At 47.3% G+C, this 14,527-nt stretch overlaps 1 protein-coding gene across 1 annotated transcript in view; it reads right to left on the reverse strand.

Moving 5' to 3' along the window:
* LOC135916602 (fatty acid synthase-like) overlaps positions 1–14,067 on the reverse strand; it is a 291,000-nt gene extending 276,933 nt beyond the window's left edge. The window contains exon 1 of the mRNA XM_070532796.1: positions 13,986–14,067. The gene's annotated coding sequence lies outside the window, so the exon portion shown is untranslated. The remainder of the gene's footprint in view (positions 1–13,985) is intronic.
* Positions 14,068–14,527: the final 460 nt, after the last annotated feature.

The raw sequence follows: 14,527 nt of genomic DNA on the forward strand, positions 1-14,527 counted from the left end.
GACGGAGAGTAGGGTGAGCGGAAGGTGGACGTTGCTTTCAAGCTTTACGTGAGCACTCGAACGCACCACATAGACGCCGTCAGGAACAGACAGAAAAGAAATTACAGTCGCGTGCTTTGTTGCTTATGGTGGCAGGCGTACGTCATCGAGGGACGATAAGTGTGATTTTGTCTCCTGTGGGATGTCGCAGATATGGGGCAGTTGAAGTTGAATCACACTGGACGCGTAATTAAAGAGAGCGGAATGAGATGATAAGAAGTCTAATTTTAGGATGTAGTCCTGAGGGAACTGTTTGAAAACTAGAAACAAAACAGTGGTATGGTGCACTGCGATGCTGACGCGAGCACTCCACATTCTGTGCACGCTGGGCATACCTCGATCGGCGACGGGGAGGGTTAGTGATGCGGCAGGAGTGAGCACTTTGTTCCAGCGGCGGCACAATTGGGCACTCATCAGAGGTAGTTGCGCACAAGTGTCGATCAATGCCGGAGTGTTTACACTGTCGGCTATAAGGTCAATGAAGTTTTGTCTGGTCGGTAAAGTGAGCAGACGATATTTATGTCGCGTCGTCAGTGCATGATCTGCTCCGGAAGCTACAGCATTTAGTTTTCAGTGGAAGGGCATGGGAGGCTCATTGGGACGGCGGTTGACGAGCCTGAAATGACAGGCACGACGGCCGACGAGCTGGTGACGAAAGTAACTGACGGCGCTGAAATGACGGTTAGGCACTGCTTCATGTAGCAGTAGCGTCGGCGTTGAACGGCTGACTGTCAAATGGAGGCTCGAGAGGGCGTTGTTAGGGTTGGCGTCTGGCACCAGGAGCAGAAAGGAATGTCAACCGACCATCTCTCACCCTGCCTCGTCGAAACGAGGCGTGACTTCGCCTGCTATGGCTGGCGTCGCGCACCTCGTGCAGAAAGAACTTTCTCTCACCCAACCTTCTTCCACCAGGCCTCGTCGAAATGAAGCGTGACTTCCTAATTCGCCATGAGCATTTCGAGTGTCTGCCGGTCTGGCGGAAGCCCCGCAATGTACAGGCCTCTTTTGGGTGTGTGTGTGGGTGCGTGCGACTTTAGAGGGAGCCGTTCCTCGAATGGCCAAAAAGAAAACTTCCACGAACCATCAACGCGCAAGGGACACAGACAAGTGTCTACAATTCCAAGAGGCGGGACGGCCTCCTCCTTGCAACAGGCTTTCTGTGCCGGTCCCTCCCACGATTGTAGAGAGCCTATATAAGGGCCTCCGAAATGTACTTTTGATCACTTCCGTTCTCTTCTCTTCATATTTCATCAACCTTTGAATATATCGTCTAGTCCTCGCTTGGTTGCCATGGTCTACCGGATGCCTGCAGCGCGCCGACAACCCCACGCTACCCAAGAAGTAATCTCGGTTGAGCTTCGATAGGCAGGCAGTGCTACACCTCGACAGCAGTACGATACACTACCCTGGTGTACGCAACAGCGTGGGCTCAGTCCGGAACGGTAGTATTCATAGGTTGGTCGTGGAAGTGACGAAGCGACATGGTTACGGCAGCAGCGCGCAATGTGACCAATTCGATGGCAGGCAAAGCAGATGTATCGACCATCTGCACTTCGCCGTTCGGCAGGGTTCCAATAAGCTGGAGGGCACCGCTGCCTAGGCGATGGATCAGTTTCGTAAGCGAGAAGTGGAGTTTCAATAGAGCTAAAGGAATCAATTTCGAGATTCTGGAGTTCATCGCGGAAAATTGCTTCAACAAGTGGTACAGCAGGTAGGCTATTGGAATCGTTGGACGCATGGACAAAGGGTGGCAGTGGCATTGCCTCAATTTCACGCCGAACATATCGTGTGGTTTCTTCTGAATTGGATGGGCATTGGGTTATGCACGCCAGGCGGGTGTTCTACCTCGACGCCACCGCTGCACCTGGCGTAGAGGTAGAACCGAGGAAACCTAAAGGCAGCGAAGAAGAAACTAGAAATTGGCAAGGATCAGATGTATGCGTTAAGAGACAAAGCCGGCAAAAGCATTACTAATATGGATGAGATAGTGCAAGTGGCTGAGGAGTTCTATAGAGATTTATACAGTACAAGTCGCAACCACGACAATAATGGAAGAGATAATAGTCTAGAGGAATTCGAAATCCCACAGGTAACGCCAGAAGAAGTAAAGAAAGCCTTGGGAGCTATGCAAAGGGGGAAGGTGGCTGGGGAGGATCAGGTAACAGCAGATTTGTTGAAGGATGGTGGGCACATTGTTCTAGAGAAACTGGCCAACCTGTATACGCAATGCCTCATGACCTCTAGCGTACCGGAATCTTGGAAGAACGCTAACTTAATCCTAATCCGTAAGTAAGGGGACGCCAAGGACTTGAAAAATTATAGACCGATCAGCTTACTGTCAGTTGCCTACAATCTATTTACTAAAGTAATTGCAAATAGAATCAGGAACACCTTAGACTTCCGTCAACCAAAGGACCAGGCAGGATTCCGTAAAGGCTACTCAACAATAGACCATATTCACACTATCAATCCGGTGATAGAGAAATGTGCGGAATATAACCAACCCTTATATATAGTTTTCATTGATTACGAGAAAGCGTTTGATTCTGTCGAAACCTCAGCAGTCATGGAGGCATTACGGAATCAGGGTGGAGACGAGCCGTATGTAAACATACTGAAAGATATCTATAGCGACTCCACAGCCACCATAGTCCTCCATAAAGAAAGCAACAAAATCCCAATAAAGAAGGGCGTCAGGCAGGGAGATACGATCTCTCCAATGCTATTCACAACGTGTTTACAGGGGGTATTCATAGACCTGGATTGGGAAGAATTGGGGATAAAAGTTAATGGAGAATACCTTAGGAACTTGCGATTCGCTGATGATATTGCCTTGCTTAGTAACTCAGGGAACCAATTGCAATGCATGCTCACTGACCTGGAGAGGCAAAGCAGAACAGTGGGTCTAAAAATTTATCTGCAGAAAACTAAAGTAATGCTTAACAGTCTCGGAAGAGAGCAGCAATTTACAATAGGCAACGAGGCACTGGAAGTCGTAAGGGAATACATCTACTTAGGGCACGTAGTAACGGCGGATCCGGATCATGAGACGGAGATAATCAGAAGAATAAGAATGGGCTGGGGTCCATTTGGCAGGCATTCTGAGATCATTAACAGCAGGTTGCCATTATCCCTCAAAAGAAAGGTATATAATAGCTGTGTCTTACCAGTACTCACCTACGGGGCAGAAGCCTGGAGGCTTACGAAAAGGGTTCTACTCAAATTGAGGACGACGCAACGAGCTATGGAAAGAAGAATGATAGGTGTAACGTTAAGGGATAAGAAAAGAGCAGATTGGGTGAGGGAACAAACGCGAGTTAATGACATCTTAGTTGAAATCAAGAAAAAGAAATGGGCATGGGCAGGACATGTGATGAGGAGGGAAGATAACCGATGGTCATTAAGGGTTACGGGCTGGATCCCAAGGGAAGGGAAGCGCAGCAGGGTGCGGCAGAAAGTTAGGTGGGCGGATGAGATTAAGAAGTTTGCAGGCACGGCATGGCCACAATTAGTACATGACCGGGGTAGTTGGAGAAGTATGGGAGAGGCCTTTGCCCTGCAGTGGGCGTAACTAGGCTGATGATGATGATGATCTTGATGATGACGATATTGCCTTGCTTAGTAACTCAGGGGAACAATTGCAGTGCATGCTCACTGACCTGGAGAGGCAAAGCAGAAGAGTGGGTCTAAAGATTAATCTGCAGAAAATTGATATAATGTTTAACAGTCTCGGAAGAGAACAGCAATTTACAATAGGCAGTGGGGCACTGGAAGTCGTAAGGGAATACATCTACTTAGGGCAGGTAGTGACGGCGGATCCAGATCATGAGGCGGAAGTAATCAGAAGAATAAGAAAGGGCTGGGGTGCGTTTAGCAGCCATTCTCAGATCATGAACAGCAGGTTGCCGTTATCCCTCAAGAGAAAAGTGTATAATATCTGTGTCCTACCAGTACTCACGTATGGGGCAGAAACCTGGACGCTTACGAAAAGGGTTCTGCTTAAATTTAGGACGACGCAACGAGCTATGGAAAGAAGAATGATGGGTGTAACGTTAAGGGATAAGAAAAGAGCAGATTGGGTGAGGGAACAAACGCGAGTTAATTCCATCTTAGTTGAAATCAAGAAAAAGAAATGGGCATGGGCAGGACATGTAATGAGCAGGGAAGATAACCGATCGTCATTAAGGGTTACGGACTGGATTCCAAGGGAAGGGAAGCGTAGCAGAGGGCGGCAGAAAGTTAAGTGGGCGGATGAGATTAAGAAGTTTGCAGGGCCGACATGGCCACAATTAGTACATGACCGGGGTTGTTGGAGAAGTATGAGAGAGGCCTTTGCCCTGCAGTGGGCGTAACCAGGCTGATGATGATGATGATGGTGTTGATGATGGGCTATTTAGTACTGGCATGAGGAAGCGGGCGAACGATGTTGGCAACATTGATGTGCGGCACCACTTTTCCTGCTGAAAGCGTTTGCGCTCCTTTACAATGTCGCCGAATGTCGCGCAATTCTTACAGATCAGTAGATTGACAGCATCGTCAGCGATACCATTCAGAACATGCCCTACCTTGTCAGACTCGCACATGTCACTTTCAGCCTTGCGGCACCGAGCGAGCCCGTCATGGATATAGGCGACCTAGAATTCCGTGGACTTCTGCACACATCTCACTAGGTCCTTCTTAGCGGGGTTACTCCGCCCGAATGGACGGCCAAACAAGTCCTTGAGCTTCTGCTTACACGTTTCCTAGTTTGTAAGCTCATTTTAGTGTTTTTCAATCTACACCCTGGCAGTGGCTTGCAAGTAGAACGCCATGTTGGCCAACGTTACGGCTGCATTTCACCTGCTGTGGGTACTCACACGCTCATACATGGCGATCCAATCTTCCACGTTGACGTGGTCGATGCCTCAGAATGTTCCTGTGTCTTTCGCATGCACCAGGAAAATGGTTTGGGTTGTCGCCGCTTGCGCAGGTCCCGCCTCTGCCGTCATAATGTTAATACGGAGGAGAAGGCCGCTGCTGAGTTCCGTGGTCCCTTGCGAATACCCAGCATCTCCACCAAAATGCCACTCGGCAGAAATAATGAAGCGAACGTCTATTTACAAGTATATATAAATTGCAGCAACGCATGCGTTGTTGGTAATTATAAGCGTGAGTTGTTTTGGTCATTATTATGACATGAATGATTTCATGCCCCCAAAACCCAGAGTAAATAGCGTTAACTAGGAGTGATGTAGCTCACTATATGACGTCATGCAAGATATTTTAAGGTTTCATTCTTGACCTGTCATTCATCATCTCCTTTGAGGTTGTGCTCTACAAGAGATTTCGAAGAAGAAGAAACTTTAGTAAAGAATAGTCCGGCAGTTCTTGATGTGGTGGCCTCAGGTGACGGCTCGAAGTTCTTGGACTCGAGCGGCATCTTCGGCTTGCCGGACGGCCCAGAGCTGGTCTGCCAGCTCTGAACTTCTGATAGCCGCCTCCCAGCGGCGGCGACGCCTACGGAGAAGGTCCCCGGCGGCTCCCGCATCCGGGGCGGCGTCGGGAAGAACGGAGCTCGAGCCTTCTACTCTGGCAACAGCCGCGATTATGGACGCGTCGCCAACGGAGCTGCTTTGATTACCGTTGTTGCCGGTACACTCCCAGAGCATGTGTCGCAGCGTTGCTCTGCGTCCGCATGTTTTACACGCGTCTGTTGGGTACAAACGCGGATAGCAGTGGTGTAAGATAGCGGGGCTAGGGTAGGTGTGTGTCTGGAGCAAGCGTAACGTCACGGCCTCGTTCCTGTTCAGTTTATCGTGCGGTGGTGGGAATCTGCGTCTTTCGAGTCTGTAGTGTTGGGTGAGGTCTCTGAACGTGGTTAGGCGATCGCCCCACGCCCAGTGTGTTTCTTGTTGCTGTGTTTCTGTTGTAGTGTCCCGATCCGGCAGATCCGATGCCCCGCTCTCGGGGGCGGAGGCGGCCACATAATCAGCGGCGGCTCGGCGTGTGAGACCTCGAGCCGTGGCGTGGGCCGCCTCGTTTCCCGCTAGCGGAACATCGGTGTGTGCCGGGGTCCAGAGGAGGAAGACCGTAGAATTTTGGGGTTGCGAGGGCGATGACGAGTCGCCGTCGTCAGAAATTTGGAGTATGCGGGCCGCTTCCCGCGAGACACGACCGCGCGCGAAGCCGCGGATTGCCGCCTGCGAGTCGCTGATCACGATCGCAGCGTTCGGCACCGCGACAAACGCTAGGGCTATCGCGGCTTCTTCGGCCGCTTCCGTGTGTCCCGTGGTCACCGTGGCGCTCGCGAGGCACCTACCCGAGCGGTCTACAACCGCTATCGCGTGCGCGCTTCTCCCTCCTCCATATCGCGCCGCGTCTACGTACACCGCCTCGTTGCTGTTACCAAACTTCTTCTCAAGGTCGCTTGCTCGTTTGTTGCGTCTCCCGGCGTGGTGCGTCGGGTGCATGTTCTTGGGAAGCGGCGGGATGATCAGGCGGTCGCGAACAGAGGCGGGAACCGCCATCTTTTCTCCATGCTGTGTGTGGTACGCGATGCTGAGCGACTCGAGGATGCATCGACCTGCCTTTGACCTGGATAATCGTTCGTATTGCGCAATGTCGTGCGCCTCGATTAACTCGTTGAGAGAGTTGTGAACTCCGAGCTCTAGAAACTTGTCGGTGCTCGCGTTGAGTGGAACGCCTACCGCCCTCTTGAAAGCCTTTCGGATCATGCATTCGACTTTGTTTTTTTCGGACCCGATCCACCTCAGGTAGGGGGCAACATACGTTATGCGGCTTATCGCGTACGCCTGCACGAGACGGATCGCGCACTCTTCACGCATACCATTGCGTCTGTTCGTGATGGGACGCAAGAGTCGGATGGTGTCATCTACCGAACGACGAAGTATTCGCACCGTCTCTCCGTTATGGCCGTTTGCCTGCAGGTGTAACCCTAGGATTCTAATTTTCTCTACGTGCGGTACGGGAGTACCATCTGCCAATGTAATGCGTATTTTGGAATATTCCCGTTCCTGTTCGCGCAGGGTTTTACGACCTCTCCTTGTGGGTTTGTAGAGTAAGAGTTCGGACTTGGTAGCCGAGCACTCGAGGCCCGTTCCACGCAAGTAATTCTGAACCGCATCTACTCCTGCCTGTAGCGTTCGCTCGACGTGACCGTCACATCCCCCTCCGGGAACCCAGAGGGTGATGTCATCCGCGTAGAGACTGTGATGTAATCCTTCTCTTTCTGTTAATTTCTCGGGTAGACCAAGTAGAACTAAATTAAAGAGTAATGGTGATATGACGGATCCTTGCGGCGTGCCGCACGGACCCGTCTGAAATTCCGGTGATTCCTCGTCACCGACGACGACGCATGCGCGCCTGCCCGTGAGGAAATCTCTAACGTAATTATACATTCTTTGGCCTAGTCCTAATGTTCTAATTGTTTTTAAGATCGCTTCGTGCTTAACACTGTCAAAGGCCTTTTTAATATCTAAGCCTAGAATTGCCTTAGTGGAGCTGGTAGTGTCGTCTACGATCTGGTGTTTAAGTTGAAGCAATACGTCCTGTGCGGAGAGGTTGCGGCGGAATCCTAGCATGGTGTGCGGGAACGCGTCATGATCTTCGAGAAAGTCGGTCACGCGGGTGATAACTGCGTGTTCCATGACATTGCCGACGCAAGACGTAAGCGAAATCGGTCTTAGATTATCGAGCGTAACTTGCTTGCCAGGTTTAGGAATCATGATAACGCGGGCCCGTTTCCACGCTTCGGGAAGGGAACCCTCTCGCCAGCACTCATTGACGTAGGCCGCGAGTCGGGAGATTGACTCGTCGTCTAGGTTTCGGAGAGTCTTGTTGGTAACCCGGTCCGGGCCGGTCGCCGATCGAGTGTTGAGTTCGACCAGGACTAACCGAATTTCCGATTCGCTAAATTCCGCGTCCAGTTTCTTGTTTGTGACGGCGTCGTACTCAGCGTACTGGATGCTTTCGGCTTTCTTAAAGTAACGGTCACGTATGGCGTCAAGGAAGTTATCGCCTTTATAATCTCTTAAGAGTCTACGAGTCTTGTGGCCTTGAGCGGCCCGAGTCTCCTCCGGATCTAATAGGTGTCTAAAAAGGCGCCAAACGCTCGCCCCGGTCATCTGCCTCTCGAGGCCGTTGCACGTGTCTTCCCGTTGTGCCCTGCATAACTGAAGTGCGTGTTCTTCGATGCCTCTGTCTAACTGCGCTATGCGTTTGCGCAACGCCTTATTATGTCGAAGAAACGTTTTTTTAAATAATTACCGTTTCTTTTTTCATCAGCTGCAGCCGAAGGTGCTGATGAATTCACCACAAACATGCCTGAAATTATGCTTGACGTTGATCGTAACACTATAATAGATGTCATTATTTACCCTAGAAAACATGCATGGATCCCTTGCGTGCGGAGAATCCAGTAGGCTATTCCACTGCTTTAAGGCCATAACAGGGATATATATATATATATATATATATATATATATATATATATATATATATATATATATATATATATATATATATATATATATATATATATATATATATATATATATATATATATAGTCATATCATGGGAAGCCAATAAACACTGACACCAAGGATAACATAGGAGAAATTACTTGTGCTGAATAAATGAAATAAAGAAACGATAAAGGCAGTGGGTTCGGCTCCCTCCTGCGGCAAGTTGTTTTTTCATCCACTTTAATTTCCACTAATTTATCGTTTCTTTATTTCATTTATTCAGCATAAGTAATTTCCCCTATGTTATCCTTGGTGTCAGTGTTTGTTGGCTTCTCATGATATGACTAATAAAAATCGGGCCCCTCGGTTAACCCCCTTTCTTCTCGTTGATTACATAAGGAGGGTCTCGAACCCGGCAATATTGATGCCTTTAGGCAGCATATGTGGGTTTATTGACCAGTTGCCTTCGCCCAAAAAGATCACGTTCTCGCGACGCCTGCGGCAAAAACGACGTTCCACGTCCGCCGCCAAGGTCTATGAGTGGTGGTGCTGGCTAACACTCCCAGGGTTCTACTAGTACACATAAAATACCCAAGAAAGTTGATCGGGAAACGCCGCCGCGGTAGCTCCGTTGGTAGAGCATCGCACGCGAAATGCGAAGGTTGTGGGTTCGGCTCCCACCTGCGGCAAGTTGTTTTTTCGTCCTCTTTAATTTCCACTAATTTATCGTTTCTTTATTTCATTTATTCAGCACAAGTAATTTCCCTTATGTTATCCTTGGTGTCAGTGTTTGTTGGCTTCTCCTGATATGACTAATCAAAATCGGGCCCCTCGGTTAACCCCCTTTCTTCTCGTTCATTACATAAGGAGGGTCTCGAACCGGCAATATTGATGCCTTTAGGCAGCATATGTGGGTTTATTGACCAGTTGCCTTCACCCAAAAAGATCACGTTCTCGCGACGCCTGCGGCAAAAACGACGTTCCACGTCCGCCGCCAAGGTCTATGAGTGGTGGCGCTGGCTAACACTCCCAGGGTTCTACTAGTACACATAAAATACCCAAGAAAGTTGATCGGGAAACGCCGCCGCGGTAGCTCCGTTGGTAGAGCATCGCACGCGAAATGCGAAGGTTGTGGGTTCGGCTCCCACCTGCGGCAAGTTGTTTTTTCATTCACCTTAATTTCCACTAATTTATCGTTTCTTTATTTCCCTTATTCAGCACAAGTAATTTCCCCTATGTTATCCTTGGTGTTAGTGTTTGTTGGCTTCTTAGGATATGACTAATAAAAATCGGGCCCCTCGGTTAACCGCCTTTCTTCTCATTGTTATATATATATATATATATATATATATATATATATATATATATATATATATATATATATATATATATATCAGCACGATTATTATTCCAACGTATGATAAAGGCATGTCGATCTGGTGCGCTCGTGGCACGTCGGCAGAAGCAATATGTGGCTCTATTTACTCTGGACATTCCCAAAGCGATTAATATTGTAGAATACCCTATTCTTGTACTTTTTTGCGTGAACAGCTGGGTTCTTGAAGGGCAGGAAGTTTTACTACTAAGAAAGTTTATATTATTACTAAAATTTAAACAAACGGACAGTCTTCCCCGAGGCGCAGCGGTCTCCTTTAACGAAAAATATCTTGCGTACCTATTCTTCAACGTTCTGCTCAGCTCCATTCCCTGTCATCAGAATGCAAACATGCGCGTTTACACTGAAAAGGTAGCATTTGTTGTTTTGGTTAGTCATTCATAGTCTCTGTATATATTGCGCACAGAAATATACGTGCGCGTTACAGAGATGGCAACGTGATATTCGTCGGCCCCTTAGTGGGTGTAGGAGTAGTGCTAATCTCCCGCGGGATCGAAAGAAAGACCCAATACGCCGGACAAAGCATTTTGTTAACAGCACGCTAGTCGTCTGCAGGGAAAGAGGTGAAAGGAAGGCAAAATAAAAAAATTAATAAAATAAAAGTGATCGAGTTCAGTCCACTGCAGTAGTCGAGAAGCAAAAGCAACACATCGAAAAATAACAAGAAAAACAAGCCGCAGCCGCACATTTACGCTGGGCAGCGAAATCTAAAATATTTGTCACAGTACAAAATATGTTACGAACGGCTGGCCGACATATTTCGGCTGATCTTCTTTATTATATATAGGAGCATGCTTCTAAAATTTACCTCGCTATATGTTCTCGGTGATGGAAGTGCACCTGCACTTTATCGAAACCTCGGCGGAACGTGCAGTCCCGACAGTGCGTTAATAGATGTGATCGGGTTGTTGTCCTTATGTTGTACGCATGCTCCGTAAAGTGCCTATTTAGACATCTGGCCATCTGGCCTACGTAGACGTGCCCGCAAGTTATAGGCCCTACTGTGTCTTTCTTTCGAGCCGCGTCAGTTTAGCCCTTAAACGACGAACTCCTACAAACTCGGCCAGTTTACTATTCTGCCCCTTAATGTCACCTTGAACGTTGTTTGTGTCTTTCCTCTGTAAGATCCAGGGAATATATCTCATTCATAGTATAGTGCAGCTGTTTCACGGATAGCGAAAGTCAAGTATTGAAGTAGTTTGTGATGAAAAGCTTAACTAGTGCCCGAAAATTCAACAAGTTACAACATAAGCTTCCAGTACAACGGATATATCAAAAAGAAAAAGCCATAGCTGTTGCCACATCTGCGGAGACACATTAACAATGACTTACATCTCTGCGCATCCCACCTATACTAGAGTTCTCTTACTTTCCGCCACTCCTGCGTGTAATCACCGTCATCTAGTTGTGCTAGAAAAGAAAGCGCTGCGCCTATGCCTGGCGCTACGGAAATCTACGACGGAATTACGACTTCCTTCCCCAGGGATGAAATTTTGGAAATACTGGAGGTTCAAAGATGTATGATGATAGAGGGCGTTTTGTATTTGCATCATATGTTTAAAACATCGCCTGTAGCAGACAGCTCAATTCTAACCCTTGATCTCGATTGCTAGATGAGGCGGCCACTACTTCTACGAGAAATCAAAATGCATGATCAAATAATTAGCAGATTTACCCTTTTTAACATTTAGTTATTCCTTATGCGGGACATATCTTAGTTTTCAAATTGCCGCTAGTGGGTTTGCAAAGCGTAACCACTTGGAACGAATTCCCAAGACTGCACGATTTCCGAGACAATAATTTTCCAAATGTCCGATGAAATGCATCGCCGCTCTGGTTATTTCTTTTAGGAAAACTCAGTTTTACGCATTGAATCACAACAGTCGCTGGAACATGACTGCGTTTCGTCGGACACATAAAAAATTATATGTCGAAGCTCTTGCACTCCTGAGAACTAGTTCCAAGCAGATATGGCTTGCAAACTCATCGGCTATGATTCGTAGATTTAAACATGCGCCATCAATGTAAATAACTAAGAAGTTAATTAGCCTAAATGTGTGAATTACTCATTCAAGAATTTTGATTCCTCGTACATTTTATGGCTACCTCGTCGAGCAATCGAGATCAATGGTTCGAATTGTGCCATCTGCCTCAGGCAAATTTACAGTGAAGCTGTATACCTCTATCATCATCATCATCGTAATAATAATAATAATAATAATAATAATAATAATAATAATAATAATAATAATAATAATAATAATAATATCATCATCAGCCTATTTTATATCCACTGCAGGACGAAGGCCCCTCCCTCCGATCTCCAATTATTACTGATTCCAACAAGCACCCGCAAATTTCTTAATTTCATCGCACCACCTAGACTTCTGCCGTCCTCTACTGCACTTCCCTTCTCTTGGTAACCATTCTGTCACCCTAATGGTTCAACGGTTATCTAATCTGCGCATGACATGACTTGTCCAGCGCCATTTTTTCAGTTAATACCAATTCGAATGTCGTCTATACCGGTTTGGTCTGTCATCCAAGCCGCTCTATTTATGTCTACCTAGAATTCTTCGTTCTATCGCTCTTTGCGCGGTCCTTAGCTTGTTCTCAAGCTTCTTTGTCAGTCTCCAGGCCTCTGCCCCATATATCAGCTCCGGTAAAATGCACTGAGTGAATACCTTCCTTTTCAATGATAACGGTAAACTTCCAGTCAGGAGCTCACGATATCTGCCGTATGTGATCCAACCCATTTTTATTATATTGTGAATTTCCTTCTCATGGTCAGGGTTCTCTGTGATTAGTTGACCTAGGTGTACGTACTCCTTCAAAAACTCTAGAGGCTGATTTGCGATCTTTAACTCTTGTTCCCTTGTCCGGTTATTTATCATTATCTTTGTCTTCTGCATATTAAACTTCAGCCCCACTCTTACACCCTCCCTGCTATGGTCCTCAATCATTTGTTGTAACTCGTCTGCAATGTTGCTGAGTTGCTGAGGTATTCGCCGTTGATCCTGGCTCCTAAACCTTCCCAGTTTCATAGCTTGAGTTCTTCTTCCAAGCACGCAGTGAATAACATAGGAGAGATATGTCTCCTGGTCTGACCCCTTTCTTTATAGGTATCGTCCTACTTGATTAGAATGAAGGAGGCTGTGGAATCGCTGTAGATGTTTTCGAGGGCATTTACGTAAGCGGTCTGTACTCCTTGACCCACAGTGGAGGCGAAGCAGGCGATAAGCATTTACCATACGTGGGCCGATCCCGAAGCTAGTGCAACGGCGGGCCTACCTGCGCTGGAGGTGAAGCAGGCGTTAGGGGGCCCACATACACAGCTTCGCTGGTCATCTTTCTTCACAGAGTGGATGGGCGGCAACTTTTTTCTTTAATGTGATGCAGCTAAAAGACCACCCTATATAAATGTCCACTAACATGACCTCAGTCGATCTTTATTAGACAGCCAGTTCTTCTTTTTAGAATTCCATGTGCATGTGTTGACACTCCACAGCTGATTGTCACACAGTTGTTACTAGGTTCGTTAAATGTGCATAATGATAATGTAATGACGTAAACTATATTTGCAATGCCTTGGTAATATTATATGCAGTCATAAATGTGTACTTCAGTATAATAAACAAAATACGCAGAACCCACCTCATGATGACTGTGGTGACACGATGACTGTCGACAGTAAAGCGTTCAGCATTGGATGAACATTACGACAAAAGGCATTTCCACCGTCGAAACGAGTTACGTATCAGGCGTGCACGGCAACAGTACTCCACATTCAGACTACCCTACAAACACTCGGTGCCATCTAGCGTTACTGCGCCGAAAAAAGCCTGCGTGTGGTCCCCTAAACGCATTACGCACTCTTGGGCGCCATGCGGCAATCGGGCTCCACTCTCGCTCTTTCTCATCATCTAAAGGCACTGTCAAGGAGTTCGCGCAAAACCTCGGAAATGAGAAGCGCGGGGCGACGCTGCCATGGAACGCTGATATTTGTTCCCTCGCTTGCTGCAAGCACAGTGTGACTTACCCACGTAACCCAAGGTGGCGCGAGAGTTCATTAAAGAGGGCCACATACCTGGTGAATTCATGGCGCAGCTGCTAAAAATTTGACGTGAAAGATGGTCACTGAAGACTGGCACATACCCAGTGCATTTGCGGCGCGGCCAGCTAAAGCGCGTGGCTGCTGTTTTTGAGCAACCCTTGTGACGATACACATTCCACTGGGCTTCCAAGGTAGACACCATTGATGGAAAAATGAAGTATTACAGTCTCCTACTGACTTCTAGAACTTATAATTCACTTAGGACACCTTTTCAAACACTAAATATGGAATTAACATTGATCAGATAGCTAGTCGCGTCGCACCTCACAACTACACCGATCTGTTCTGGTGATAACGGCTTTCAACCACTTTTGAAGCGAATAACAAGCAATGGGTAACTACTTACTCGACTGTTAGCCTCTTTCCTCAGAGAGGAAACGAGCTCTACAAATTAAACTGCGGCATATAGGCTTGCCATTGTACGGTTATTTGCTGCTGTAGTTCTTGGTTTGAGTTCGGGGAGGCTCACAGAAGGAAGTATATATAAGGAAGTATATTTTTCTAGGAAGAATAAA

The sequence above is a fragment of the Dermacentor albipictus genome, chromosome 2, assembly GCF_038994185.2.
Source record: "Dermacentor albipictus isolate Rhodes 1998 colony chromosome 2, USDA_Dalb.pri_finalv2, whole genome shotgun sequence".
In the NCBI taxonomy this organism is placed as follows: Eukaryota; Metazoa; Arthropoda; class Arachnida; order Ixodida; family Ixodidae; genus Dermacentor; species Dermacentor albipictus.